Below are 6,000 nucleotides of genomic sequence, written 5' to 3' on the forward strand. Positions count from 1 at the left end.
GTGCCATAGCCATGTCCAACTGGTTTCAGAGCTGTTGCAGCGTGGCTCCGTTATCCCCGCCGATGGGTGCGTCGCCTATTGATGATCCGATCTGGTTAGGATCGACTGGGGGTACGTTATTATTGGGTACCCCATTGTCGTTTCCCTCGTGGTGGCTTGATTTAGTGTGAAAGTTGACAGAATGAGAGTCTGACATGTCGGGTAAGCTTGAAATCAAACTTCAAAGAACAAGTATAAAATATTGAGTGTTATCAGAATTCGTACTAAATCACCACTATTATCATAGGCCCCACGGTGGGCGCCAAACTGTTTACCTTTAAAATGGATAACAATTGAATTTGTATGCGGTGCTAAGAATATGTGGTTTAATTCAACACGACATTCGATTACACGACAAACAAATAAGTAAAATGAAATATATAGATCTGACCACGATAAATGGTGACCGGCCTCGGGTACTGAGAACCGAGGTCAAATCCTTATGATCAGATGTTGAACAGTGAGTAACAATGGGAACTTTAGAAAAGATGAATGAACTCAGATGATTATATTGCCTTGCTTAGTACACGATGTATCTCTCCGATAGGAAAAAATCCCTCTAAAATAAATGAAGGCCTCCTCTTTATATAGTAGAGGAGTCCTAACCCTAGTACAATTCTAAATAAGGAACAAAATCTGTTGACAACTGTTGACGGGATCGGTGCCGAAATATCCGACTGATGGCGGATATTTCGGTCTTCTTATCATGGTGATTAACCGCCTCTTCACCCTGCCTTACTGTCTCATTCCAGATCGATCCTGGAGCCCGATCATCGATAAAACCGATCTCATCCTGGCCGAGGATGATTTCCGTAATGTTCGTATCGGAAAACCGAGTATATCCGTATCCTCGGTTCTACCCGTATACAGAGCAAAAGAAAATTGGGTTCTCTTTCTTAGTATGTGCCATCAAGAATTTTGACTAAGTTAAGAAGTTTTTCTCTTCTGGTTCTCATTCTAGTTCTTATAAGTTCTCTAATGACTTGTTCTTATTTATCAGCTCTTTTATTGAATAATATGCAATAAACATACTTTTATAAACATCAAACTAGACGCCTTATGCCCGTGCTGCGCACGGGCCCAACACTTTAGATTATAGTGCATCTATGTGTATGTAGTTGTCTTTGAATAGTGATTATATATATATATAGAGAGAGAGTATATGTTATGTTTAAAATATGATTAATATAACATTGTAGTTTATGCTCTGTATCTAAAATTTTATTATATTAATGTTTGCTACGAATACAAAATCGGCAAATTTATTAATATTTTTTAAAAGAGAAGACTTGTTGTAGAAATTGATTTTCTATCTAAACGAAGAAATACTATTTTTTATTTTTTTAGTAAATATTCTCGGTTTAGCTCATTTTACTTGTCATGTTGTCTTTTGTATTAAATTCTATCTAATTTTAAAATATAAATATTTTAAGTATATTTAGTGAACATAACAACTTGATTTTGTCAATATGGGATACTATGTTCAAAACACGATTAATATAACATTATAGTTTATGATCCGTATTTAAAATTTTATTATATTAGTGTTTGCTACGAATACACATGGTGTTTAATGTGTTTAATATGGGGCCCACTTTTTTTTTTTAACATTGTTTGTTTTTTAAATATGGGATTCACTTTTTTTTTTTCAATATTGCTTGATTTTGCTAATATGGGGTTCACTTCTTTTTTCCCGTGAGTTTGGATGTGGTGGGTTCTACTTTTTTTTTTAATACTGGATGGTGTTTAATATGGGGCCCACAATGTGGGATTTCTTATATATATATATATATATATATATTGCTTGATTTTGTCAATATGGGATACTATGTTCAAAACACGATTAATATAACATTGTAATTTGTGCTCTGTATTTAAAATTTTATTATATTAGTGTTTGCTACGAATACGCACGGTGTTTAATATGGGGCCCACGATTTTTTTAATATTGCTTGATTTTGTTAATATGGGGTTCACTTTTTTTTCCCGTGAGTTTGGATATGGTGGGTTCCACTTTTTTTTTTTTTTTTTTTAATACTGGGTGGTGTTTAATATGGGGCCTACATTTTTTTTTAATATTAATTGTTGTTTAATATATATAGGGCCGACAATTTTTTTTTACAATTTTTTTAATGGGCCTGTTTAATATGGGGCCCATTTTTTTTTTTTTTATATTATACTATATTCAAAACATGATTGATATAACATTGTAATTTGTGCTCCGTATCTAAAACTTTATTATATTAGTGTTTGCTAAGAATACAAAGTCTGCACTTTTTGTTTTTGACATTGTTTATTTTTTTAATATGGGATTCATTTTTTTTTATATATATTGCTTGATTTTGTCAATATGGGATACTATGTTCAAAACACGATTAATATAACATTGTAGTTTGTGCTCCGCATTTAAAACTTTATTATATTAGTGTTTGCTACGAATACGCACGGTATTTAATATGGGGCCCACAATTTTTTTTAACATTGTTTGTTTTTTTAATATGAGATTCACCTTTTTTTTTTTTTTTAATATTACTTGATTTTATTAATATGGGGTTCACTTTTTTTTTTCCGTGAGTTTGGATGTGATGGGTTTCACCTTTTTTTTAATACTGGATGGTGTTTAATAAAGGACCTACATTTTTTTTTTAATATTAGTTGTTGTTTAATATATATGAGGCCCACAATTTATTTATTTTTACAATTTTTTTTATGGGCCTGTTTAATATGGGGCCCAAAAATAACATTATTTGTTTTTTTAATATGGGATTCACTTTTTATTTTTTAATATTACTTGATTTTGTTAATATGAGGTTCACTTTTTTTTTCCCGTGAGTTTGGATGTGGTGGGTTCCACCTTTTTTTTAATACTGGATGGTGTTTAATATGGAGCCTACATTTTTTTAATATTAGTTGTTGTTTAATATATATGGGGCCCATAATTTTTTTTTTTTACAATTTTTTTTTTTATGGGCCTGTTTAATATGGGGTCCATTTTTTTTTTTTTATATGTACTATGTTCAAAACACGATTGATATAACATTGTAATTTGTGTTCCGTATCTAAAACTTTATTATATTAGTGTTTGCTAAGAATACAAACTTTATGGCCTGTTTAATGTAGGCCCCAAAGTTTTTTTTTTATGGGGCCCATTAACTACGACGACCAAACTCCCTCTTCTAAGTAGTAGTAATTTCATAATTGAGAAGTAGATTTGCGTCGTCTTCCTAACGTGATCTTTACCCAAATGCTAAAAATATCATTTACTTTTTACCCTGTAAGGACAAAGCAAATCTTCTCTATCTTATTTTATAATTACTCTGGAGATCAAATTAAACAAGAAACCAAATTCTTCTCTAACGTACCCGACATAGGTAGATGTCTAATAAATAGCAATTTCAAATCATTTTTTTTTAATAAAAAGACAGACACAAATTTAGGACTGTTTATATATTAGACCTTTAAACTTTAAGTATTTCTTTGGGTGAAAATCATTGTCACCCCCCAGATTTGACTTAAAAATCAAACACATCCCCCAAATTTAGACAATTGACATTTTAATCCCCATCCCAACTTTTGGCCATTGACTGGTAAGTTGACCGATAATTGACCGGTCACTAAAGGGCTAAAATGTAATTTACTAATATTTCAATTTAATAAATGCCCTTAATTAATCATATACATTCATTTTCTTCATAATTATCATTTCTAGTTCATGAGCTCATGAGCTCATGTTTAAATAAAAAAAGAGCTCACATTGACTATTGTCATTTGTAGGCTTTTGCCATAATAATATTTATATTTTTTCGGAGTAATTTTTCAAAACTACTATTTGGGTCATAAAATAATCCATTTTTGCCAAATTCAATTTGAAGTTGGATTCTAAATTTGAAAAAAATGTTCCAAATCAAAATTAAAATCCAACTTCAAATTTGGTTTGGCAAAAAAGGATCATTTTATAACCAAACACTGATTTGAAAAAAAATATTCCGAAAAAAAAAAACATTATTCATGACCAAAGCCTACAAATGACATTAGTCAACGTGAGCTCATTTTTTCTTTAAACATGAGTAGTCAACGTGAGCTCATGAACTAGAAATGATAATTATGAAGAAAATGAATGTATATATATTATACTAAAAGTGAGAAGCTTCTAAGTTAAAAGTTGAATTACGAAAAAGCCCATCAAAGATTGTTTGATGATTTTACCCTTGACTCGAATGCTATTCATATAATATTTTTGTACAAAAACTTATATATATATATAATATAAAACTAGGCATAGACAATCCTATGTGACACCTCTCTATGGCCTCCATTGGCATTTATCTTTTTTCTCCCTTTTTTTGGATTTTTATGCTTCAAAAACAACACAACAAAGGTAAGAAAAAATTCTAAAAAAGAAAGAGGACACACCGATTGATACCTCCATTTCAGTTTTCATCTTAGCATTAAATGACACAATTAACAAGGATTAAGAAGCCGTTATACACTGGATCAAACGAAAGATTCAAGAAAACTTTCAAGTTTCCACACATATATGCTACCAAAACATAGTTAACTACTCATTCTGAATGAAAAAAAAAACACAGTTAACACTAGAGTAGGAGAGAAAGATAATAAAAAAGGGATGAAGAAAACAAAAACGAGAAGAACTAATTGAGACCTAATCTGAAAGATGTAAAGGAGGAAAGATTTGGAAAAAAAAAGTAGTAGCAACTTTAAAGCTGTAAAAAATAGTTGTGCGACCATGAAACTGGCGGTAAATGCAGAAGTGGCGGAGTTATGGTGGCCCAGCCTCGCAGGTCAATCCTTCGTCTCTTTAATATGATATTTACTTTCTTCTCTGTCACATCAGATCACAAAACTTTGGCGTTCTCTATCTTAATTCTCTTAACAGTAAAATTCCGGTGGGTTTGGAAATAATATTCAGGAACAAGTGAGAGATAACTTGAAGCACTGGAATAGACCTATAAATTTGAAGGTAAGAAATGTTTATCGGAATATATTTTTTAAGCCACAAATGTACATATTTTATAATTATGGTTCGAATGAACATTATATTTGGGACAAAATGTGTTTACACTTCAGAATTGATTAGAAAAAGGAAAGAAAATAAATACAATCATTAAGAATGCAACGTATATCTCTGAATGATTCTGCCATAATTAAGAATTAGTTCCAAGAAATATGAAATTTGCCTTTATAACATGTCACTCAAAATCTTATATGAAAAACCCGTTGATTGTTATCCAAAATCTTTTCCTTCTTTTCACATAAGTCAAGTGGTTGAAACAGAGGGAGTTTTTTTCCCAGCTCTTTTCATATTTTAACAAAGTCAAATTAAATCAATAATTTTGCATAATCTACAGGCTTTTAGATATATATTCATTTTAAATACTCTTTCGGATAGAGTAATCCTTTTAACTATTTATTGAATATAAAAATTCTTGATTATCTTAAATTGATATGTGACAATGGATTATTTTGCTTAGGGGCGAAAAAGAAAATAAGGAAAATAGTACTCATTTTTTGGGAGCAGAATTCAGATGTATGAGATTAAGGAATATTATAAAAGAAAAAGAAAAAAAAAAGAACCATGATCGGAAAATAAAGAAATACATAGCGAAAACTTGCTTTGCTATTTAATCTCTTTTCTTCTTCTTTTCTTTTACTTTTTTCTACTTTTCCTTTCTTTTTTTTTATTTGAATAGAAGAAACTTTAGAAAAACAAAAGTTTAAATAACTATTCAAAACACCTGTATAACTGTATCCACTATAGAATTAGATCAACAATTATGTAGTAAAATGCCTACATATGCACACTAAAATCTAAGTTTCAAAACATTAGATTAAGAAGTTCTAATTCTAACAAAAATATTTAGATTTTAGATCTTAAAACTCTTTTATAACTGCGCGAAGCGCGGCTAGAATTTATTATTTATATGAATATTTTTCTAATTT

The sequence above is a fragment of the Lycium barbarum genome, chromosome 8, assembly GCF_019175385.1.
Source record: "Lycium barbarum isolate Lr01 chromosome 8, ASM1917538v2, whole genome shotgun sequence".
NCBI classification, from domain to species: domain Eukaryota; kingdom Viridiplantae; phylum Streptophyta; class Magnoliopsida; order Solanales; family Solanaceae; genus Lycium; species Lycium barbarum.